The 26,124-nt window shown below is 51.4% G+C and overlaps 3 long non-coding RNA genes across 3 annotated transcripts in view; 2 read left to right on the top strand and 1 right to left on the bottom strand.

Moving 5' to 3' along the window:
* Positions 1-20,464, bottom strand: part of LOC133342994 (uncharacterized) — a 28,512-nt gene extending 8,048 nt beyond the window's left edge. The window contains exons 1-2 of the long non-coding RNA XR_009755211.1: positions 20,356-20,464; positions 12,968-13,051 (exon numbers count right to left, since the gene is read on the bottom strand). This is a non-coding gene — a long non-coding RNA (uncharacterized LOC133342994). The remainder of the gene's footprint in view (positions 1-12,967; positions 13,052-20,355) is intronic.
* LOC133342967 (uncharacterized) lies at positions 891-24,070 on the top strand. Its single transcript, XR_009755204.1, has 3 exons — positions 891-1,181; positions 21,985-22,041; positions 24,059-24,070. It is a non-coding gene; the product is annotated as an uncharacterized LOC133342967 (long non-coding RNA).
* Positions 24,071-24,125: 55 nt separating this feature from the next.
* On the top strand, positions 24,126-25,846 carry LOC133342949 (uncharacterized). The gene is made up of 3 exons (XR_009755200.1): positions 24,126-24,263; positions 24,836-24,946; positions 25,727-25,846. It is a non-coding gene; the product is annotated as an uncharacterized LOC133342949 (long non-coding RNA).
* The last annotated feature ends 278 nt before the right edge of the window (positions 25,847-26,124 follow it).

The raw sequence follows: 26,124 nt of genomic DNA, 5'->3' as shown, positions 1-26,124 counted from the left end.
TTGAGCATGGCTGCTGCACTGATGGTGGGGTGGTGACATCATCCAGCAGTGAATTGAGCATGGCTGCTGTACTGATGGTGGGGTGGTGACATCATCCAGCAGTGAATTAAGCATGGCTGCTGCGCTGATGGTGGGTTGGTGACATCATCCAGCAGTGAATTAAGCATGGCTGCTGCGCTGATGGTGGGTTGGTGCCATCATCCAGCAGTGAATTAAGCATGGCTGCTGCACTGATGGTGGGTTGGTGCCATCATCCAGCAGTGAATTAAGCATGGCTGCCGCACTGATGGTGGGTTGGTGACATCATCCAGCAGTGAATTAAGCATGGCTGCTGCACTGATGGTGGGGTGGTGACATCATCCAGCAGTGAATTAAGCATGGCTGCCGCACTGATGGTGGGTTGGTGCCATCATCCAGCAGTGAATTAAGCATGGCTGCTGCACTGATGGTGGGTTGGTGACATCATCCAGCAGTGAATTAAGCATGGCTGCTGTACTGATGGTGGGGTGGTGACATCATCCAGCAGTGAATTGAGCATGGCTTCTGCACTGATGGTGGGGTGGTGACATCATCCAGCAGTGAATTAAGCATGGCTGCTGCACTGATGGTGGGTTGGTGACATCATCCAGCAGTGAATTAAGCATGGCTGCTGCACTGATGGTGGGGTGGTGCCATCATCCAGCAGTGAATTGAGCATGGCTGCTGCACTGATGGTGGTTTGATGCCCTCACCCAGCAGTGGAGTGAGCATAGCTGCTGCACTGATGGTGGTTTAGTGCCATCACCCAGCAGTGGAGTGAGCATGGCTGCTGCACTGGTGGTGGCAGGCATCCTGCACGCCACCTCGTGTTGTATTTGTGCCGTCTGACGCATGCGCAACACCGGGGAGCCCCGGGGGGGTGAGAGTCACTGGTCGTGGATTCGATCCTCAGCCATTCATTGCCAAGTCAACTCCGGCGGTGCAACGCGGAGGGAAAGGAGCGAGAGAGAGAGTAGCAAGTAGCAGCAGGAGATAGAGAGAGGAGAGGACAAGGGGTAGTGATAGAGACAGCGAGAGAGAGAGACGGAGAGAGGCAGAGAAGAAAGAGAAGGCGGAGGAGGAGAATAATGGCAGGCGGCGTGGTTCTGTCGGCAAAGAATGCGGCCACCTCGATTCTGAGGTTGACGTCGCAGGCGGCGAAAGTAAGGATACCACCACTACTCCACCACTACCACCACTCCACCACTACTCCACCACTACCACCCCTACCACCACTACTACCACCACCACCACTACTACCACCACCACCACACTACCACCACCAACACCACCACCACCCCACACCACCATCACCCCATTACCACCCCACCGAGACCACCACCACCACCAACACCCCACCACCACCACCACCACCCCACCACCACCACCCCGCCACCACCACCCCGCCACCACCACCACGCCACCACCACCACGCCACCACCACCACCACCACACCGCCACCACCACCCCGCCACCACCACCACGCCACCACCACCACCACACCACCACCACCACCCCACCACCACCACCCCACCACCACCACCCCACAACCAACACCCCATTACCACCACCACCCCACCACAACCACCACACCACCACCACCACACCCCCCCACCACCACTACCACCACCCCACCACCACCAAGCTCGTCCGCTCCTTCAGCTTGCTAGTGAGCGGCGGTCGTGATGTTGTGCCGCTGGTTGTGGATGGTTGTTGATGGTTGTGGTTCACAATCTTCTTCGGCTTGTGCGTGTGTCGGCGTGGTGATGCGGTGTGCGGATGTGTGACAATGGGGGGGGTGGGGGGGCGTGTTGGGTGTTATGGTGGGGTCTGTCTGTGTGTGTGTGTGCGTCTTCGCCTGAACAGCACTTGCCCCCAATGGTATGTTAAGGCTACACGGGGGATCTTTGTCTTTGTCTTTGTCTGTGTGGTGATGCTGCGTGTGAAGGTTGTGGTGTGCGTGCGCGTGTTAGTGGGGAGCGGTGGTGCAGCGGTTAACACGCCGTGCTCTGAACCAGCCGGCAGATTTTGGCTCGCGGAGCAAAGCGCACGTGGCGACACATTTTTCGAACCGGTCTTTGGGGCCCTCCCCTAGGTGGACTCGGTCTGAAATGAGCCAAGGGGGGGTACACGCTTCGGTGTGTACACGTCGGCGCCGGGGGGAGACAAAGGCGGCCGGGCGTGGTGTTGTGGCAACCTCGCCGTGCCTCGTTGACGCTGCGACGCGCTCTTAACAAACAGCACTCGCCCACCCCATTCATCCCATCCTCCCCCATCCACCACATTCACCCCATCCATCCCATCCATCCCATACACCCCATCCACCCATCCATCCCATCCACCCCATCCCATCCACCCCATCCCATACACCCCATCCCATACACCCCATCCATCCCCATCCTTCCCATCCTTCCCATCCCCCCCCATCCATCTCCTCCATCCCATACACCCCATCCACTCCACCCATCCCATCCACCCCATCCATCCCATACACCCCATCCATCCCATCCTCCCCATCCCATCCCCATCCTTCCCATCCTTCCCATCCACCCCCATCCATCTCATCCATCCCATACACCCCATCCACTCCACCCATCCCATCTATCCCATCCATCCCATACACCCCATCCATCCCATCCTCCCCATCCATCCCATCCTCCCCATACACCCCATCCATCCCATACACCCCATCCATCCCATCCTCCCCATCCATCCCATCCTCCCCATACATCCCATCCATCCCATACACCCCATCCATCCCATCCTCCCCATCCACCCCATCCATCCCATCCATCCCATACACCCCATCCATCCCATCCATCCCATAAAACCCATCCTTCCCATCCTTCCCATCCACCTCATCCACCCCATCCATCCCATCCACCCCCATCCACCCCATCCATCCCATCCACCCCCATCCACCCCATCCACCCCATAAAACCCATCCTTCCCATCCACCTCGTCCCCCCCATCCATCCCATCCACCCCATACACCCCATCCATCCCATACACCCCATCCATCCCATCCTCCCCATAAAACCCATCCTTCCCATCCTTCCCATCCACCTCATCCATCCCATCCACCTCATCCATCCCATCCACCCCCATCCACCCCATCCATCCCATCCACCCCCATCCACCCCCATCCACCCCCATCCCATCCATCCCATCCACCCCATTCACTCCACCCCATCCATCCCATCTCATACACCCCATCCCATCCACCACATCCACCCAATCCATCCCATACACCCCATCCACCCCCATCCCATCCATCCCATCCATTCACTCCACCCCATCCACCCCATCCATCCCATTTACCCCATCCACCCCCATCCATCCCATCCACCCCATCCATCCCATACACCCCATCCATCTCATCCTCCCCATGCAACCCATCCATCCTATCCATCCCATCCACCCCATCCATCCCATATACCCCATCCATCACAAGCAGCCTCCGAAAAGGCTTGCACCGGGGGTGGAAATCTTTGCCCATTTACGGGGCCCTTGGTTTATTGCGCCAGTTGATGTTTGCGGATGTGGTGGTGGGTTGGTGGCAGGGTGGCGTGATGGTGTTAAGTGTGTTGTGTTGTGGTGGTGGTGGTGTGTGTCAATGTCATGGGAGCGGTAGTGTGGTTGTGGGTTGGCGTAATTGCGCCACGAAGCCGGCGACCCGAGTTAGATTGCCGCTCACGTTTCAATATTTGAACCAGTCCGGGGCCTCCCCTAGGTCGACTCGGCCTCAAATGAGTACCTGGTGCGGTGTGTGTAAAACATCGCCACCGGGGGAGACAAAGGCGGCCGGGCGTGATGCTGGCCACCCACCTCTCTCGTGTGCCTTGCGTGCCTTAATAGGTGCTCGCTAACAGCACTTGCCCCTGTAACTCTGTGTAGGCTACACGGGGGTCCTTTGCCTTTAGTGGCGTGTGTGTGTGTGTAACGTGAAGCCTCGGCTGTTGTGAGTACACGTGGCCGGGAGTTCCACTTGCTGGGACTCGCCAATGTTGTGTACACGTCACTGGTACGTGGTTGTCGCAGTATAGCAGTGGCTCTTAAACTTGACCGCAGCCATTGGTTCTGAATTGTTTAAAATGTATGTTAATATATACATAGGGTTTGATGAAACACAATAGTTGTAACTTTGATGCCCGTGCTTGATTTGTGTTTTTAAGATGATTTACCTTTAAAAAAACAAGATCTGGTCACGTCTCGCACCCCCAGAAAGGGCATCTCGCACCCCCAGAAAGGGCATCTCACACCCCTTGGGGGTGGCGTGCACCTCCCAGGTAATGCACCACTGCTGTGTAGCTTCTGTTGTTTTGTAGTGCCGCGTGTCGGGTCGGCGTGATGTCCGACGTTTTGCCGCAACCCCGTTTTTTGCTGGGAGCTTCTTCCAAAACTGAATGTAAGAACGGCTCACAAACTTAAATTGTAGCAGTCTGTGGTCGACTGCTGTTCGTGACCGATGCAGGCATCGTCAGGCAGGCAGGGTGCTGCTGCTGTTGTGCATCTTCTGGGAGGAGTTTAAACTACGAAACTATTTTATTTTACTAGCGAAGGCCCACTGAGCTATACTGCTCTTTTTCAGAAGCGACTTGACCACAAATGATAGCTCAACGAAGTGGCTCATCATCATGTGGAAATGTATCGCAGCCAAATACTCTGAATGTGATGTTGATTTCTAAACGTGGAGGGAAAATCCGGAGGACCCGGAGAAATTCCACGCGACCACGGAGAGAGAGAGACAAGCAATTTTCAAATCTACAGCAGCAGGCGTCAGGGTCGGGATCGAACCCACAACCTCCTGTGTACTAGGCGAGGTAATTAACATCTCCTAGCCACCGTGGTGATGATGATGATGAGAGAGACACAAACTCCAAATATACAGCGGGCGGCACGGTCGGGATCGAACCCACGACCTCCTGTATACTGGGTGAGGTAATTAACATCTCCTAGCCACCGTGATGATGATGATGATGAGAGACACGCAAACTCCAAATATACAGCAGGCGGCAGGGTCGGGATCGAACCCACGACCTCCTGCACACCAGGCGAGGTAGTTAACATCTCATCATCGTAGAGTATGCGGAGAAAGCCCATCACTAACCTGTTGCATTCGAGAGTGATGGCAATCTAAAAAGTCCCTTTACGAGACACATTCACGAACATTTACCCCTTAGGGGGAGTGGAGGCAGTCGTCCCCTCCCCTCCTTCCCGACAAGCCATGGGGAAAGAGCCGTCCGTCTGGAACATTCGTTCTGCTCTCTTCGCAATTCAAACATTTCACCTGGGAGGAACATCGCTACCGTTTGTAACGCCGTCCAGCCCAGGGTGCCTGGGTTCTCGTGCCTTGTACGGGAGGTTGACCACTGTGCACACACAACCGGTTGTCGTGGTGGGGGGGGGGGGGGGCAACTTGTTGTTGTTGTGCACTGGAAGGGGCAACGCAGCAATTGTGTCTATTGTTGTGCTCTACTTATGCAGGGTGCTTAAACAAATGTTAACACTCGTATGGGACTATCGTTGTTAATGGGAACAGAACGGATAAGAATTCACTGTAACGTGATAAGAAATGTAATTTACACCATTGGAACCTCATTTGCCAGTAAAAAATATGATAATTGTTTTTTTTACCCTTCTATCTGGCAACATCTGGTCCAACCCATGTGAGACTAGGCTCTAAGGAAAGCTGTCTCGGGTGTGGACCAATCCACTTCAAGGACAGTGCACACATTATCAGAGTTATGTTTTTTGTTTGTATTATGACTGCAGGTATTGTGGTCTATGCAAACATGACTCCTTGTAAAAAAGGTGTCAGTTTTGTTGCCAGATAAAAGGGTAAAAAACAATTATCATATTTTTTATAGGCAAATGAGGTTCCAATGGTGTAAATGCTTACCCCGAGCTCTCATACTCTGATGGTGCATTGTCTTTGAGTTGTGCGCCTTTTGGCGTCATCTGGTCCAACCCATGTGAGACTAGGCTCTAAGGAAAGCTGTCTCGGGTGTGGACCAATCAACTTCAAGGACAGTGCATACATTATCAGAGTTATGTTTTTTGTTTGCATGACTGCAGGTATTGTGGTCTATGCAAACATGACTCGTTGTAAAAAAGGTGTCAGTTCTGTTGCCAGATAGAAGGATAAAAAAACAATTAACAAATGTTATGTTAATAGCTTCAAAAAGTCAAAGGGTCTTCACTTGTTCACCATCATTGTCAACGCGTGGCCTGGAAGCTTCTCCAAGTGATCTCCGGAGGCACATTTCTCGTGGTATTGTTGCAAATTGTCATAAATGTAAAAAAAACATGTGAAGTACCCTGTATGCCCACTACCCCACCCTGACAAAGAATCCAGAACTGACCGGCGTGAAGGGACATGGTCAAATGAACCCCCAAGTAGTGGGCACGCCCTCATCCAGCAGTGTTATCGACAATAAAAAAAACTCTACAGAACATTGTCTACTCTTTGTTTTTTTTCGGTGAAGTCACGTAGGTAAAAAATTAAGACAAAATAAATCACGACGTTTCGGAGGCAACGCAAGCTTCCGTCTTCAGGTGGAACCATCACAGCAAAATGACTGTATCAAGTTTGCTGTGACCATCACAGCAAAATGACTGTATCAAGTTTTCTGTGACCATTACAGCAAAATGACTATAAAGTTTGCTGTGACCATCACAGCAAAATGACTGTATCAAGTTTGCTGTGACCATTACAGCAAAATGACTGTATCAAGTTTGCTGTGACCATTACAGCAAAATGACTATCAAGTTTGCTGTGACCATCGCAGCAAAATGACTGTATCAAGTTTGCTGTGACCGTTCCACCTGAAGACGGAAGCTTGTGTTGCCTCCGAAACGTCGTGATTTAATTTATTTTAATTTTTCACCTACGTGACTTTACCGAAAAAAACCAAAGAGTATGAATCCTTGCAGTCACGAAAACTTCAAATCTAGAACATTGTCTGGTTTTGTCTGAGTGCCAGTCGGCTGAAATGTCGAAATCTTTCTTTCCCCATTGGAGGCATTTCAGATGTTTACATTGACGCGTTATTGTGCGTGTGTGTGTACACTTTGGCAGCAAGAGTGGAAACTTGCTGCTACACGTCTCTTTGCCTGCTGTGTGTCTCAAACGACGTCTGATACCGTTCCAAGAATTGTTACGTCTCGCTCTGCGCATTCTCGTTCATTTTTCCAGCGTTGGTCTGGCGCTGTCTTTCTGCGTATCGTGTATAAGTGTAGACGTATGTCTGCTCTGTCTCCTGCCTCGTCCCCAACTCTAAGATGCTGTAACGCGTCGTTTGTACTGTTCGGTACAGCTGTTGTTTGCTTGTCTGCTCATATATTATTATTTTTATTTTACCAGGTCATGCCCCACTGAGCTATATTGTAGCTCTGTTTTTTCAGACGGCTATCAAATGATAGCTCAACGAAGTGGCTGCTGATGGGCATCGCTAGGGAACGAACAGCGGCCAAAGTTACTCTTAAACGCGTGATGTCGATTCTAAGTGTGGTGGGAAAAACCGGAGGACCCGGATAAATAAATCCACGCGACCACGACGAGAGAGGGAGACACGCAAACTCCAAATATACAGCAGCAGGCGTCAGGGTCGGGATAGAACCCACGACCTCCTGTACACCAGGCGTGGTAGTTAACATCTCCTAGCCACCGTGATGATGATGATGAGAAAAAGACGAAAACTCCAAATATACAGCAGGCGTCAGGGTCGAACCCACGACCTCCTGTATACCAGGCGAGGTAGTTAACATCTCATAGCCACCGTGATGATTGAGAGAGACAAAAACTCCAAATATACAGCAGGTCGTCAGGATCGAACCCACGCCTTCCTGTACACCAGGCGAGGTAGTTAACATCTCCTAGCCACCGTGATGATTGAGAGAGACAAAAACTCCAAATATACAGCAGGTCGTCAGGATCGAACCCACGCCTTCCTGTACACCAGGCGAGGTAGTTAACATCTCCTAGCCACCGTGATGATTGAGAGAGACAAAAACTCCAAATATACAGCAGGTCGTCAGGATCGAACCCACACCTTCCTGTACACCAGGCGAGCTCGTTAACATCTCCTAACCACCGTGATGATGAGAGACACGCAAACTCCAAATATACAGCAGCAGGCGTTAGGGTCAGGGTCGAACCCACGACTTCCTGTATACCAGGCGAGGTAGTTAACATCTCCTTGCCACCGTGATGATGATGAGAGACAAAAACTCCAAATATACAGCAGGACGTCAAGGTCGAACCCACGACCTCCTGTATACCAGGCCAGCTCGTTAACATCTCCTAACCACCACATGTTCCGTCAGCCCACGCAGTTCACTCCCAAGCGCCACGATCCCCATCCACCTCGAGGCGTGGCGCAGTACAAAGCCAAAGCGTGTGACCGGCTTCGAACCACCACGTGTACTGTATTCGTGCTCATTCACCAAGAATCGATTCTCGCCTATCGACTCTCGAAAAGCGCGATTCGCCTCTGCGGCCGGGCGTGCCGTGAACTTGAGAATCGTAAACTGGGGGAATCGTGTACTTTGAATCGATTCGGAAGCTATGGGGCCTTGGGGTGTGTGTGGGGGGCATGGGCGTGCGCTCGTCCAATGGGAAGAGGGGGGCGTTGTGGAGGGGCGGGGGGGGGGGGCTTGGGGTGGGGGCCGGGCTGGGGGTGTGCGCGCACGGCTCGCGCTGATTGGCTGGCCGCATTGGGAGTAAATCAGCTGGCAAGTTTCCATGCCCAAGGGTTAACCGGCACATTGGGGTCTGTGCCGTGACCTCCGCCTGTCACTTGCCGTGACCTCTTGTCACTTGCCGTGACCTCTGCCTGGCACTTGCCGTGACCTCCGCCTGTCACTTGCCGTGACCTCTGTCACTTGCCGTGACCTCTGTCACTTGCCGTGACCTCTGTCACTTGCCGTGACCTCTTGTCACTTGCCGTGACCTCTTGTCACTTGCCGTGACCTCCGCCTGGCACTTGCCGTGACCTCATCCTGTCACTTGCCGTGACCTCTTGTCACTTGCCGTGACCTCTGTCACTTGCCGTGACCTCCGCCACTTGCCGTGACCTCCGCCTGTCACTTGCCGTGACCTCATCCTGTCACTTGCCGTTACCTCTGTCACTTGCCGTGACCTCCATCTGTCACTTGCCGTGACCTCCATCTGTCACTTGCCGTGACCTCCGCCTGTCACTTGCCGTGACCTCTGACTGTCACTTGAACGTGGCCCTCAAAAGTGCACCTAGCCTGGCACACAATTTTAGATTATTTGGATGATTTTGGCTGGTTCTAAATTTTCCATGCCGTAAGCCACTCTGTTGAGCTATCAATGTGTGGCTTTACTCGGTAAGAGAAAAACATGGTTTTTTTTGTACCATTAAAAAAAAAAGTGATTTGTTTGTATTTCGTATACTTGCACTCCTGTTGTGTTTTTGTATTGTGTTTTTTTTTATAACGGTTTGACCCGTCCCTACTGGACATCTGCGAAAAAGAGCTTGATAGATCATCGGATTCCTCGAGTATAAATACAGAATCTGATATTGGACATCTGTCAATAAGATACTAATAAGTTTTTACCCTTTCAACTGGTACAAAAACTGACACCTTTATACAAGGCATCATGTTTGCAACAACCGCAACACAAGCAGTCAAAATGCAAACAAAAATAAACAACTCTGATGATGACAATGATATGCATTGTCCTTGAAGTTGATGGAGACTAGGCTCTAAGAAAAGCTGTCTCGGGTGTGGACCAATCAACTTCAAGGACAGTGCATATCATCATCATCAGAGTTTTTTTTTGCATTTTAACTGCTTGTGTTGCGGTTGTTGCAAACATGATGCCTTGTATAAAGGTGTCAGTTTTTCTACCAGTTGAAAGGGTAAAAACCTATTACTATATTTTGCCACTGGTAAAGGAGATGTCTCATAGTGTAAATAAGATGTTTATAGCCCATCGGATTCCTCCTGCAGTGTAAATCAGAGGTCGCAACCGGGTACCCGATACCCGGCTACCCGTACCCTACCTGATACCCGGCTACCCGTACCTGGCCGGGTACGGGTAGCCGGGTACCCGTTTGCGACCCTGGTGCGGCCGGGTACGGGTAGGCCGTGAGTCACTGCTGAGTCACCGTTTGTCACTCATTTCCCAACGTCTTGTCTCTTCTCACAATTCAAGTTCTTAGAATCAACCCACCCGCGCCTGCAACATGGCTTCATCCCAGAGGTCGCAATCAGGTACCCGATACCTGTACCCTACCCGTACCCGGCCGGGTACGGGTAGGGTACGGCTACTGCCGGGTACGGGTACCCGTTTGCGACCCTGGTGCGGCCGGGTACGGGTAAGGAATCAAAACCCGTTTGCGACCTCTGGTGTAAATACACACTCTGACTCTGCTGCTGGTGACGCCACCGCCACTTCGTGCGCGCAAACAGCACTCGCCCTGGCAGCATGTTAAAGGCTACACGGGGGTCGTTGCGTGTGTGTGTGTGCACCACATGGTTTGCAAATGCACTTGGGCTAAACAGTCACTGTGTACCCAAGCATGACCTCTACAGCCATCACCTGGTACCTGTTCAAATGTCGACGATGAAGGCCTGTCCAAGTTTGCAGTGTGCGTTTCACAATGTAAACACCCTCTACACTGGCGCAGCCAGTGGGGGGTGGGGTGGCACGTGCCCCCCCCCCCCCCCCAATGATCCGATCGAAATCCGTAATTTCTATCGGATAATTGGGGTTTATTCATAATAAATCGGCATTTTGCGACCCCCACTGCCACTGTGAAGCATATTATTATGTGCCAGGGACTCTATGAGATGATAGGACAATAGTCTGAGTCCATAATTGGCAATAAATAACGGCAAAGCAGTTATAAGTGACTCACAGAATTGTGTACAAGTTGCGTTTACAGCACATAACTTCCCTGAAGGCGTCAACACCTTCAGCGAGCGCGATGCCGATCACACAACGCGGTTCGAATTCGACCCTCGATCGATGGCTGCGCCATCACCGCACACGCGTCGGATAAAAAGCAAGCGACAAGTCCTTACTTACTAACAACTCCTCTATCATTTCTCATTGAAAATCCTGGCTCCGTCATTGCACCTCTACAATAGTTAGTAAAATTAAATTATCTGGTGATGCTGCTGCTGCTGCTGCGTCACCAGTGGTGGCACATTCGTCATCAACGTGGTGGCCTTTAAAAATCAAACTAAATATGACAAAAGGCCACGTTTCCCGGCAGTGTCCCTTCTTCGTGGCACAGGTGTTGCTGCGTTACGTTTCGCAGTACGGTGTTGTCCATGTATCTTGAAGGTTATATATGCAGACCTATTCTCGACACAGTCCCGTGACCTTTGTGGTGGTCCCCCCCCCCCCCCCCCCCCCGTGCATTCCCCGTAGAATTCTGTGACGGCGTTCTGTTTGCCATTGTGATGTTTGTGTGGTGCGGAGTGATGCCGCTTCCTATTGCTTTGTTACCCTTCCTTGACAAGTCACCATCCCCCCTCCTCCTCCTGTGATTGGAACGAATTGTCAAGATTGTGACGATTTGAACCAATAATATTTTTTTTTGACTCTCGTTTTAACCCTCTCATGTTTACTCCTCCTCAACTTTGGTCTGCTTTGCAGTTCTGTTAACGCTGCTTAAATGTTAATTAGCAAATGTATTTCCATGTTATTTCCGTAAATTCTAACATAATTTCTACGTCGTTTTATGCTTGTATCATGAGCATCAGAATCAATGTTACTCAATGCATCGATGCACCGTTGTTACATGAGTGCTAAGGTGGAGAGATGTTAACTACCTCGCCTTGTATACAGGAGGTCGTGGGTTCGATCCAGACCCTAACAACTGTATATTTGGAATTTGCGTGTCTCTCTTTCTCTCCCTCCCCACGATCGTGTGGATTTTTCTCAAGGTCCCCCGGTTTTTCCTTCCAAATTTAGAATCAACATGTGTTCAAGAGTATTTGGCTGCTGTACATTTCCACGTGATAAGCTACTTGGTTGAGCTATCATTTGTAAATGTACAGCAGCCAAATATTCTTGAACGCATGTTGATTCTAAATGTGGAAGGAAAAGCCGGAGGACCTCGAGAAAATTCACGCGACCGCGGGGAGGGAGAGAGAGAGAGAGAGGTCCTCCGGTTTTTCCTTCCACATTTAGAATCCACATGCGTTCAAGAGTATTTGGCTGCTGTACATTTCCTCGTGATAAGCTACTTGGTTGAGCTGTCATTTGTGACAGTCAGGTCACTTCTGAAAAAGAGCTACATCGCTCAATGGGGCCTTACCTGGTAAAATTAAAAAAAGTTTTACAACCCTGCTTTTTAGAAACGAGCGGACGCATTGGCAACGGGTATAAGGTGACACGGGACTTTCCGTCGTCGTGAACATAAAGACACGGGGACATTTATTTGCCACACTGGGGGGGGGGGGGGCGGCGGGGGTATTAATATTTCTCCCACGCGGACGCACGTGTCGTGACGGGGGTACTGCAAGATCCGACCGTGTCCGTCCAGTGGCCGAGTTGCATTGACTTGCTTTTGCTGAGCGAATACATTATAGGGTCGCACTCACTGCACACAGAGTGCTTGCCACAAATGGATCGCAATACCTCGCTGCTGAGCTCGTCAAGGAACATAAACCATCACGGGAACTCCGGTCATCCGCACAGCAGCAGCGGATTTTGGCTCGGCCATCGAACGAAGGCGGTCACCGCATCGCGCGCTTTTGTGTGCGCTTCTGCGGCCGTCTGGAACGCGCTTCCTTCCGACATTAGGAAGCGACTGGAGCTAATGCACTTTTATATCCAGATTGAAAACTCATTCTTTAAACACTAATTTTTGTGTTCAGTTACCTCCGATTGGCGCTGTTGGCTACGTACGTTGCGAAAGAAGTTCAACATACATACACGAGATGGTCACGTGGTGAACCTCACCTTCTTTGTTGGCGACGTCGTGGGTGGGAAAGGAACCCCCGTGGGTTTCCGAGTGACGTGCGGGGGGCACCATGTCACGCGAGCCTTCGCACAGCACACACCACATGCGGCAGAGACACTTTAAAGGTGTCGGTGGTAGACGACTGGGGTGCCGCAGTGGCGAGATGTTAACTACCTCGCCTGGTACACAGGAGGTCGTGGGTTCGATCCCGACCCTGACGCCTGCTGCTGTATATTTGGAGTTTGCGTGTCTCCCTCTCATCATCATCACGGTTGCAAGGAGATGTTAACTACCTCGCCTGGTTTACAGGAGGTTGTGGGTTTGATCCCGATCCCGACCCCGACGCCTGCTGTATATTTGGAGTTTGCGTGTCTCCCTCTCTCATCGTGGTCACGCGGATTTTTCTCCGCGTCTTCAAGGTTTTTTTCCTCCACATTTTGAATCGACGTATTTTAGATTATTCCACTGCTATGACTTTCCACATCATAAGCCACTTCGTTGAGCTGTAATTTTGTGGCCGGGTCGCTTCTGAAAAAGAGCTCTATAGCCCAGTTTATTTGTGGAACTGCTCGGACAGATGTTACTTTTTATAGCATCCAAGACGGGAGCTATTGATGGCTGCAGACCGATTCCATGCGTGGGCGACGCTGCCTCCCGTGCCTCCGTGTGGGAACACACGAGGCATTGTGGGGCAGATTGTTCTTCCCAAGCCAAGCTGTCATCCAATACCCGGTTATCGGTGCTCGCCTTGTTTTGCGAGAGATCAGGTGAGGGACACAGCATGACCAGAATGTATAATGACTAATTTATCATCTGAACTTGCAACGGGGGTCGCGCAGTGTTCGCCCAGTGCTTCTTTGAACACCTTACATATTTCGATTGAAAGCTTTCGTGACTGCAGGGATTCATCTTCTTGGTTCTTTCGGTAAAGTCACGTAGAATTGAAATAATAAAATAATAAAAATAAAACATAATAAAATAATTCTCACGCCCCTCCATCTCAGCTTAAATAGTCACTACAAGCCTGGGGCTTGTCATTCAGACTCTGTCTCCTCGACAGACCTGATCTCCACCTGAGGACGGCTACTTGCGTTGTGGCCGAAACGTCGTGAGAATTATTTTATTATGTTTTATTTTTATTATTTCAATTCTACGTGACTTTACCGAAAGAACCAAGAACACCTTACATATACTATGAGACATCTCCTTTACCAGTGGAAAAATATAGTAATAGGTTTTTACCCTTTCAACTGGTCATCTGGTCCAACACCAATGGAGACTAGGCTCTAAGAAAGCTGTCTCGGGTGTGGACCAATCAACTTCAAGGACAGTGCATATCATTATCAGAGTTGTTTCTTTTTGTTTGCATTTTGACTGCTTGTGTTGTGGTTATTGCAAACATGATGCCTTGTATAAAGGTGTCAGTTTTTGTACCAGTTGAAAGGGTTAAAACCTATTACCTTACATTTATTTTCACACTCTCTCTGATCTTTGTTAACCCATTCCCATGACGTAGCGTATGTCATCAGTTTTTCTTCCGACGACGTACAAATACGGAAGACGACGTACAAGTACGTCATCTTCCGACGTGAAGACGTACCAGTGAAATATTTTTCTAAAATAACGTTATCGGAACGTCTTCAGGTCGGAAGACGTACCGAGGCTCCCAACAAGGCCATGCGGGAGGGTTCGTGGCACAGTTTGGCGCCACCTATCATAGAGTGCGGTCGTGTCACTACAGTTCTCTGCGGTGAGTACGACGTGTTTGAAAACAATGGTGCTACGCCTCTCTAAGTAAAATTAACGCTCAACCGCTTTACGAGATCTGAGATTCAACGCTGAACGGGACTCCCACACCCTGCAAACCTCGTAGACGTCTCGTAACGGGAAAGGGTTAATGTCCACATGTTTCTGATTCGTATGTCGTAACGCGTAAAATATCCATTAAGTAAAAACTAACTTCCGAGCGCAAAGGGATGTTGGAAGGCAATGCGGAATCCATGCCTGTGCACGATTTCGCGTCGTCATTTAATTACCGCTGTGATGAATGTAGCCCCTGTACAGTTGGCCACGGGATTACACGTGAATGAAATGCATACAACATTGACACACATCCTCTAGATTTAGTTCTGGGCACACGCAATTCCATGCATGGATGACGCGAGTCTAAATATGATACAATTGATCAGTACATGCATTGTTACCAGAGGTCGCAATCGGGTACCCGATACCCTACCCGATACCCGGCTACCCGTACCCGGCCGGGTACGGGTACCCGTTTGCGACCCTGGTGCGGCCGGGTACGGGTAGCCGGGTAGGCCGTGAGTCACAGGTGAGTAACCGTTCGTCACTCATTTCCCAACGTCTTGTCTCTTCTCACAATTCAAGTTCCTAGAATCAACCCACCCGCGCCTGCAACATGGCTTCATCCCAGAGGTCGCAATCGGGCACCCGTATCCGTACCCTACCCGATACCCGGCCGGGTACGGGTAGGCGGGTATCGGGTAGGGTACGGGTACCCGATTGCGACCCTGGTGCGGCCGGGTATGGGTACGGGTAAGGAATCGAAACCCGTTTGCGACCTCTGACTGTTACTTGCATAAAAGGCATCTCTCGCCAGAGGTGTGTGGTGGTAGTGGTTTTTGGATGTACCTCTCCAAGTCTCGTCGCAGCCTGTAGGACCGTGTCCTGGTCCAGTGAAAATGATTTGAACCAGTGATGGGCCTCCCCTAGGTCGACTCAGCCTCAAATTAGTACCTAGTGCGGTGTGTAAACATCGCCACCGGAGAGACAAAGGCGGCCGGGCGTGGTGTTGGCCACTCCACCCCTTTGTTGTGCCGTTCCGGCCTTCATAGGGGCTGCTCGCTAACAGCACTTGCCCCAACAGTCTGGTAAGGCTATACGGGGGATCTTTGTTTTTGTCTTGTTCCTGCTGCTGACTGCTTGCTGCCTTGTTGCACCCTTTTGCTTTTTGTTGTCTACTCGACTTCCCGTTGACTTTTTTTTTCTCAGTCGAATATGGTGCCTTTTTATTCAAAGAAAAAATCCTTTGGAAATTATAAATGGTGGATCCATTTGGTTCATTTGCATTCGTTCACATTTCAAGCCCCCGGCTACTTTTTCAACACGTTGAGTATTTAAAAAAGCACTTTCAAACAAAATGGACTTCAGTGAGATCGATGCCTGGACTGAATTATTCACCATATGCGTGCGTCATGTGTGGGATGTCACATAAACACCCAGTTAACGTGCCACGTTTCGCCTAACGTTGATCCGACGGTTGTGACCACGTGCTCACGTTGGCCCAACGTTGCGTGCCTACCGGGTATTGCTCGTGTCGGTTCGAGAACCAACGCCTCGCCACGCTAATACACACTGGTCACACGCAAACTTGCCCCACTCGCGACCGTGAAACACACAGTTGCACACAAACCGCACGCCCGCGGTTCACACGCAAACACGTCTATATTTAGATCAGCCCAAAGTTCGCAATGCCAGCACCAGCTCCATGTCTAGAGCTAACACTGCCAACACCAGCCCCATGTCTAGAGTTCACACTGCCAACACCAGCCTCATGTCTAGAGTTCACAATGCCAACACCAGCCTCATGTCTAGAGTTCACAATGCCAACACCAGCCTCGTGTCTAGAGTTCACACTGTCAACACCAGCCTCATGTCTAGAGCTCACACTGCCAACACCAGCCTCATGTCTAGAGCTCACACTGCCAACACCAGCCTCATGTCTAGAGCTCACACTGCCAACACCAGCCTCATGTCTAGAGTTCACACTGCCAACACCAGCCTCATGTCTAGAGTTCACACTGCCAGCACCAGCCCCATGTCTAGAGTTCACACTGCCAACACCAGCCTCATGTCTAGAGCTCACACTGCCAACACCAGCCTCATGTCTAGAGCTCACACTGCCAACACCAGCCTCATGTCTAGAGCTCACACTGCCAACACCAGCCTCATGTCTAAAGTTCACACTGCCAACACCAGCCTCATGTCTAGAGTTCACACTGCCAACACCAGCCTCATGTCTAGAGCTCACACTGCCAACACCAGCCTCATGTCTAGAGCTCACACTGCCAACACCAGCCTCATGTCTAGAGCTCACACTGCCAACACCAGCCCCATGTCTAGAGTTCACACTGCCAACACCAGCCTCATGTCTAGAGTTCACACTGCCAACACCAGCCTCATGTCTAGAGTTCACACTGCCAACACCAGCCTCATGTCTAGAGTTCACACTGCCAACACCAGCCTCATGTCTAGAGCTCACACTGCCAACACCAGCCTCATGTCTAGAGTTCACACTGCCAACACCAGCCTCGTGTCTAGAGCTCACACTGCCAACACCAGCCTCATGTCTAGAGCTCACACTGCCAGCACCAGCCTCGTGTCTAGAGCTCACACTGCCAACACCAGCCTCATGTCTAGAGTTCACACTGCCAGCACCAGCCCCATGTCTAGAGTTCACACTGCCAACACCAGCCTCATGTCTAGAGCTCACACTGCCAACACCAGCCTCATGTCTAGAGTTCACACTGCCAACACCAGCCTCATGTCTAGAGTTCACACTGCCAGCACCAGCCTCATGTCTAGAGTTCACACTGCCAGCACCAGCCTCATGTCTAGAGTTCACACTGCCAGCACCAGCCTCGTGTCTAGAGTTCACACTGCCAACACCAGCCTCATGTCTAGAGTTCACACTGCCAACACCAGCCTCATGTCTAGAGTTCACACTGCCAGCACCAGCCTCATGTCTAGAGCTCACACTGCCAGCACCAGCCTCATGTCTAGAGCTCACACTGCCAACACCAGCCTCATGTCTAGAGTTCACACTGCCAGCACCAGCCCCATGTCTAGAGTTCACACTGCCAACACCAGCCTCATGTCTAGAGCTCACACTGCCAACACCAGCCTCATGTCTAGAGTTCACACTGCCAACACCAGCCTCATGTCTAGAGCTCACACTGCCAACACCAGCCTCATGTCTAGAGTTCACACTGCCAACACCAGCCTCATGTCTAGAGCTCACACTGCCAACACCAGCCTCATGTCTAGAGCTCACACTGCCAGCACCAGCCCCATGTCTAGAGCTCACACTGCCAGCACCAGCCTCATGTCTAGAGCTCACACTGCCAACACCAGCCTCGTGTCTAGAGTTCACACTGCCAACACCAGCCTCGTGTCTAGAGTTCACACTGCCAGCACCAGCCCCATGTCTAGAGCTAACACTGCCAGCACCAGCCCCATGTCTAGAGTTCACACTGCCAACACCAGCCTCGTGTCTAGAGTTCACACTGCCAACACCAGCCTCGTGTCTAGAGTTCACACTGCCAGCACCAGCCTCATGTCTAGAGTTCACACTGCCAACACCAGCCTCATGTCTAGAGTTCACACTGCCAACACCAGCCCCATGTCTAGAGTTCACACTGCCAACACCAGCCTCTTGTCTAGAGTTCACACTGCCAACACCAGCCTCGTGTCTAGAGTTCACACTGCCAACACCAGCCTCATGTCTAGAGCTCACACTGCCAACACCAGCCCCATGTCTAGAGTTCACACTGCCAGCGCCAGCCCCACCAGGGCACCACCAAATGTGCGATGTACACGTTTTCTCCCGAACTAACGCCAGTCGGTGAATCTTGTGCGTTGACCGTCCAACAAATCCGACGGACACGGAAATGGTGAATCTGAAACACAAATCTTTTCCCCCCTCCCGTGATCTCGCGTACGTGTGTACGCCCGTACGTTGAACTTCTTTTGCACCTCGCGCAGCCAACCGCGCTAATCGGAGGTGCACTCCTCCCAAATGTTTTCGACTCATCCCAACGTCTCATTTTTCTGTCCGTCTTCTCCCCTTCGTCGACATCCATTCCTTTAATACAGGGGTCCACAACCCCCGGGTCGTGGACCGGTACCGGTCCGTGGCCTGTTAGGAACCGGGCCACACAGCAGCAGGAGGTGAGCGGTGGGCGAGCGGTGGGCGAGCGGTGGGCGAGCGAAGCTTCACCATATGTATTGACAGACGAAGCTTCATCATCTGCATTGACAGCCGCTCACCATCGCTCGCATTACCGTATGAGCTATGCCTCCTGTCAGATCAGCTGCGGCATGAGATTCTCATAGGAGCGCGAACCCTGCTGTCAACTGCGCACACGAGGGATCTCGGTTGCGCGCTCCTTATGACAAGTCAGAATCCGACACTTTTTTTAGTCCGCGCGTGGCTCGCCCCCATTATTTAATTTCCCACTTCTGTCCGCGCCTCTTTCCCGCACTGCGCACTTCTCTCAGTCACGGTTTTGGTAAGCCCACAAGCTCTAACCCCTAGTAGCCACAATGAGTAGAAAATAACGTCGCTAGAGAGCTTCTGTGAAGAGGGCGAAAGACCCAATGATGAACCCCCCCCCCCCCCTGGTCCGTGAAAAAATTGTCTTCCACGAAACCGGTCCCTGGTGCCAACAATTTTGGAGACCGCTGCTTTAATAGTTTTTCTCTCTTCCCCCACCCCCCGTCTCTCATCTGACATCGGAGATGTCCCGCGCAACTCCATTTCAGTTTTTTTCTTGACTTTGTAAATGCCACTGTGATACCCCGTGTCTAATTCTCAATTCTTCTATTTTCTTTGTGACAGAAAATCCCGTGAAATACTTGCTAAGTGAAGATGTGCGTATATGTGTGTAGGGGAAGGAATGTGTTTTTTTGCGAGACGCTTATTAATCGGTCGCAGTCGTACGCTACGAACCGTATAAATTACGCAACGACTATAGTTTATAAATCGGAAGAGGGCAAGGCGGATTTCGTGACAAAGCGAGTGTGCGTGTGGAGCGTGTTACTCAGGCGCTGCTGAAGGCAAAGTTGAACAGAGCAAGCGGCGACCATCGTACACTGTGGCTCTTGCCGCTCTGGGAAGCAATGTAACTCGCTCCGAACACACAACACGCACTGAACCCCACATGCACCTCGTGTACACGTGGAAGATCAAAGACTTTCCTGTGTTGCGACCTAAGGCTGCGAACTTCCCAAACGATGGAGTCGTGCCGCATTATATCTTGGCACCGCTCGGACCGTGAGCTTTGAAGGCGGTGGGTGAGTGAATCTGCAACTCGCCGGCTCTCGGACAAAGCAATTGCAATGTCGCACACAACTTACAACCGGTTCAATCAATCTGAATCTTTTTACCTCCTCAATAAAGCGGGCATCGGTGCGCATTGCCGCGGAACGGGAACGGTACCGGGGAGAGGCATGAGAGAAGCAGCATCGCGAATGAAAACGGAAACCAAACCCATCACGCCCTCGACAGCTGAACACCCGTTGCTCGCAAAGTCGTACGAAGGAAGAAGGATCGCAAACAGGTGTCGAGTAGCGAAAGTCTACTTACCCATTCGCAGCTTTTGTCTTTTTGTTTTCTTGGGCCGTGCGACGTTCGTTCGGGTGCCGAGTGCCGAAGCTGGCTAAACCGAGCGTGTGTGTGCTGGGAAAGTGATGAGCTGGCTTTTGATCAAAGTTCAGTCTGGTTATTCATTTAGCCGTTGAGGTACCCGCGGTGGACTTTTTCTTTTCGGTGGGAGTTGTTTGTCCGCGCGCGTGAGAGCGTGCGCGCGAGAGCGCTGATGCGGCTGTTTTCTGCATCGCCCTTTGGATCGGGCCGCCCGAATTCGATTGCCAGCCGCGGATAACATCGGTGGCGAGAGATATCCAAAGTGGGCTGGGACCGCCGTAGATTGACTCGGGCCTTAAATGGGCCTCCAGTGAGGTGTTGCAAACTCCGGCACCGGCGCTGGCCACATCGTGCCCTTCTTACGCTTGCTTTCCGGCCTTTAGGGGTGCTCGCAAACAGCACTCGACCCAACCGTATGGGGGGGGGAGGGTCATTGTACCGTGTGTAAGAGAGAGACGGGTGCATTCAAAGCGTGTGTGTACGTGTGCGTGCATAATTAGCGGCTTGACATAACGGGTGTGAAAACGCGTTCGGGCCTGTGCGTGCGAGTTCGCGCCAGCTCGTACCCACGTGCAGACTTGTCTTAGGTTCGCACGTCTGACTTAGGTTCGCACATCCGAGTCGATTTTGTTTGGAGGTGGCGGCAACTGGAGAGACTGGGTCGTGCGTCATTTTAATAACCCCTTTCCCGTTCCGATGACGTGCGTGTACGTCATCGGTTTGCCTTTCGAATGGGAAGTGAAAGGCCCACGTGGGAGGGGCGTGTGGCACAGCTTTGGCGCCAGCTATCGTAGAGTGCGTTCGTGTCGCTACGGTTCCCCGCGGCGAGTACGGTGTCTTTTAAAAACGGCGGCGCTACGCCTCTCTAAATAAAATGAACGCCGATTCGCTTGCGCATTCCGAGATTCGGCGGCGACCGGGACACTGCACCCTGCAAACTTGCAGACGTTTCGGAACGGGAACAGGTTTCAGAGTGACCTGAAGCAGCGTACTCCCTCCAGCAAGCGTGCTCGCAACCACGCGGATGTACGATATGCATCCTCGTGTGCATTTCGCACGCTAGCTGTAAAGTAGTTTAGCAGGCTTAACAAGGTGAAGGTGCAGCCCTGCAACTGCATGGCTCGCGCCACTGCTGCCAGAAGGCACTCTCCACGAGCAGGAGCTCCAGAGAGCCCCTTGGAGGCTTTTTTTGTTTCGTTGGCCTACTCTTCTAAACGTCTTGGAAGAGGTAGGGAGGAACCCCCACACTTTAGCCCACTCCCCACGCGACGTGCCAGTCGATTGGCAAGGGCGGAGAGGCACAGGCACTTGAGAGAGAGAGAGATTTGCCTGACCGTTGTCTCGGCTGCCACGCCGGGAGATCGAATGTAACCGGCGCGACCTCTTGGAGTCCAGCGTCGCTTCGTCGTCACACCGTGGGCAGCATCCCCACTCGGAGGAGTGCTCGTGCCACTCGGAGGAGTGCTCGTGTTTAGCGCCCGTCCGTGGTGACCCGGCGGCGGTGGCGGTGCCGGCGGCCTTTTGCCTGTGACGTCTCTCTCTTCTGCTCGTGGTGTTTTTCTCTTCTAGGTGCTGCCCAGGCTGGGCAACGTCGCGTCGGCGAGATGCCTGAGTTCGTCGTTCAAGGTGCGTGGTGTGTGCGTTTTCAGCCGATTTTGAACTTTTTTTTGTGTCACTTGTGGCCCGTGCGTATTTTTTTAATGTTAAATTTTTTTCTCTCGTCCGATTTTCCTTGGATTTGTATCCAGTTGTAACTATTACCCATTCGCATTGAAAAGATGAAGAAAGTTGCACGCGGCGCTTTTAAACGGCGTCTCGTGTCGCAGGTTCAACCCCGGCAGACTTGTTGGGGCAGGTTAGAGGCAGCTTCGTTGGCAGTGACGCGCGCCCAGCCAGTTTGACCGACGGGCACGGCAAAATGTAAAACTACAAACTCTTTTTAGTTTTAACCGGGTAAGGCCCACCACTGAGCTGCAACATAGCCCTTTTCGAAGCGACCTGGCTATCACAAATGATCGCTCAAACGAAGTGGGCTTATCGTGTGGAAATTTGTAGCAGCCCAAATAGTCTGAACGCGTGCTGACGTGATTCTAAATGTGGAGGGAAAAACCGCAGGACCCGGCGAAAAATCCACACGACCACGGGGAGTGACACGCAAACTCCAAATATACAGCAGCAGGTGTCAGGGTCGGGATCGAACCCAGGCCCTCCTGCATACCAGGCGAGGTAGTTAACATCTCCTAGCCACCGTGATGATGATAGAGAGAGAGACACGCAAACTCCAAATATACAGCAGCAGGCGTCAGGGTCGGGATCGAACCCAGGCCCTCCTGCATACCAGGCGAGGTAGTTAACATCTCCTAGCCACCGTGATGATGATGAGAGAGAGAGACACGCAAACTCCAAATATACAGCAGCAGGCGTCAGGGTCGGGATCGAACCCAGGCCCTCCTGCATACCAGGCGAGGTAGTTAACATATCCTAGCCACCGTGATGATGATGAGAGAGAAAGACACGCAAACTCCAAATATACAGCAGCAGGCGTCAGGGTCGGGATCGAACCCAGGCCCTCCTGCATACCAGGCGAGGTAGTTAACATATTGCCACAGTGGCGTCCCCACACACTGACCCCTCCCTCCCTTGCAATGCGATGATGATGATGATGATCTTCTTTGGTTCTTTCGGTAAAGTCACGTAGAATGGAAATAATAAAGTAATACAAATTAAACATAATAAAATAATAATATAAAAAAAATGTAAATTCTGTTTTCTTTTTATTATTTTATTATTTCCATTCTACGTGACTTTACCGAAAGAACCAAGAAGATGAATCCCTGCAGTCACGAAAGCTTTAAATCGAGCTGATGATGATGATGATGATTTTTATTTAAGATCCCTTTTACGTGTCGTTTGTACTGCCTTGCCCCCCAAACCCCCCACCGTCTACTTTGTTCCGTTAGCCTGCAGGCGACATCTGCGTAGGATTGTAATACGTCGTCAAAAATCATGTTTTAGTTTTACACGCTTGCCATTCGATGCACGTGTTGTGAGCGTGAGCATCGATTTTTTTTTCTTACCCTACGGTATAATGCGCACATTTCGAGGGTGCAATCCTAATCTGAAATGCAATCCCTCTCTTTAAGTTATCGTCAATTCTCGCTTCAGTCTTTGAGATGCGCCAACATTTAGACACAAAAAAACCTCAAAAACGTGAAGTGTAATTTTATTTTTCGATTTAAAGCTTTCGTGACTGCAGGGATTCATCTTCTTGGTTCTTTCGGTAAAGTCACGTAGAAGGGAAGTAATAAAATAAGCACGGCTGCTTGCGTTGTGGCCGAAACGTCGTGAGAATTATTTATTATGTTTTATTTTTATTATTTTATTATTTCCCTTCTACGTGACTTTACCGAAAGAACCAAGAAGATGTATTTTTATTGTAGAACCCACAGCTGACTCTGCGAGGTACTGGGCCGCCACGATGGCGGGATGTTAACTACCTCACCTGGTATGCAGGAGGTCACGGGTGTTGACGCCTGCCGTATACTTTGCACCTCCCGATTCAGCACGGTTGGCTACGTGGGGTGCGAAAGAAGTTCTGCGCACGTACATAGGGGGGTGCGTGCGTGCCGGCTCCCTCCTTTAGGCGTCCGACTTAACAAGTGAGAGTGACGAAGCACGGCGCCACGAAGCTGGACGTGGACAAGGCTGGTGTTCGGGAAGACGTTCACGGGACCACATGTTCTGCGTGGAGTGGACCGCGGGTGGCGGCTGGCAGACTCCTCGCATCCAGGCCGTTCCAGAACCTGTCGCTGCACCCTGCCTCGTCCTCCCTCCACTACTCCATAGAGGTGACGGGCGGTGGGAGGGGGGGTCGTTGACATGGATTCTATAATAAAGTTGTTGTTGTTGTTGGGTTTGATGGCGTTAAATATAATGTGTCGTGAAACCCGCCGCACGCGGCCGATCCGTGAGTTCGTCGCGTAAACGAAACGTGAGTGAACCCAAACGGGAGTTGAACCTGGAGCGTTGGCAATTGGAGTACGACGCTTGCTCAGGCGATGGCCAGAGTTGAGGAGGAGTAGAAGAAGTCCTCTCGTTTCGGTCTCGAATAGAGGGGCGTAAATGTGACGTCATCACGGTGAGCCTATCAGGTGCGAAGACCAGAGGGGGGCGGGGGTCAACGTACCCGTCGTGTAAGTAACAGTGGGTCATGTTAATCTGAGAATATGCCACACACATCATTGGTTGGGTCCTTCACCGTTCATCGGCATACGTAAATGTACGTACATTACGTCGATCTGAGAGGTGTGCAGAGACTGTGCAGTTGGATCCTGTGCTCGTCCGTTGCGGTTCATCGTGCCGATTCAGCCGTCCGCCGCCGTGGTTAAGTGTCGCCGCTTCATTGCCGTCTCCCGTGCAGCTGTTTGAGGGCATGAAGGCGTTTCGTGGCGTGGACAACAAGGTGCGGATGTTCCGGCCGATGCTCAACATGGAGCGGATGCACCGCACGGCGCTGAGAGCCAGCTTGCCCGTACGTACGCACGCACGCACCGAGGTCTCCCCCCCCCCCCCTTCCGCCGCTAGTCCACTCCCTCCCCGCCATGTCCGCTTCCCCCGTGCGCCCCCTTTGTACGGAGATTCTCCGGCGGATGACACCGTGTCTCCGTCGCACGTCTGTCCTGACCACGTAAAGAAAAATCCTTTAAATTTCGATTTAAAGCTTTCGTGACCGCAGGGATTCATCTTCTTGGTTCTTTCCGTAAAGTCACGTAGAAGGGAAGTAATAAAATATTAAAAATTAACATAATAAAATAATTCTCACGACGTTTCGGCCACAACGCAAGCAGCCGTCCTCAGGTGAAAACCAGGTCTGTCGAGGCGACGGCTGCTTGCGTTGTGGCCGAAACGTCGTGAGAATTATTTTATTATGTTTTATTTTTATTATTTTATTATTTCCCTTCTACGTGACTTTACCGAAAGAACCAAGAAGAAGAAATATCCTTTTTTACTTTTACCTAAAACTAAACTATAAACAATTTTTTTTTACCACAGTATCTAGATCTTTTTCAGCAGCGACCTGAGCCACAGACGCGAGCTCAACAAAGTGGCTCGTCACGTGGAGATGTGGAGCACACAAATCCTCTGAACGCGTGACGTTGATTCTAAATGTGGAGGGTTACCGCGTGGATGTTATTTTATATTGGCAGATTCGTACACGATTATTCGCCAATGACTCTCACGTAAGATATAATTTCCCACGTTCCTAAATCAACTCTCGCGTCGTACGCCCCCCCCCTTCCTTCCCGCACAGAGCTTTGACACGGCCGAGTTGTGCGAATGCATTCGTAAGCTGGTGGAGGTGGACAAGGACTGGGTTCCCCACTCGACCAAGGCCAGCCTCTACCTCCGCCCGACCTTCATTAGCACAGAGGTACGAGTCGGCGGCGGTGGCGGCGCATTATCGGCCTGCGAGGGGATCTCCCGCAGCGGGGCAACGGTTCGACGCGCAAACCTACACCGTGCGCGCGTGTGTGTGCGCGCATGTGTGTGCGTGCGCGTGTGTGTGCGTGCGTGTCTTTTTTAAATCCTTTATATTAAGTTCGCTCGCTTGCTTGCTTGTGTGCTTGCTCGTTGTGCGTGACAATTAATTTTCGTGAAAATTTTTTTCCAAAATTTTCCACTGTTTAGGGAATTTTTTAACAATATTTA

The sequence above is a fragment of the Lethenteron reissneri genome, chromosome 2 (genome assembly GCF_015708825.2).
Source record: "Lethenteron reissneri isolate LAM-NWPU_2019-01 chromosome 2, ASM1570882v1, whole genome shotgun sequence".
NCBI lineage: Eukaryota > Metazoa > Chordata > Hyperoartia > Petromyzontiformes > Petromyzontidae > Lethenteron > Lethenteron reissneri.
Note: the sequence above shows the minus strand (reverse complement) of the source record. Positions and strands in the feature narration are given on the sequence as shown.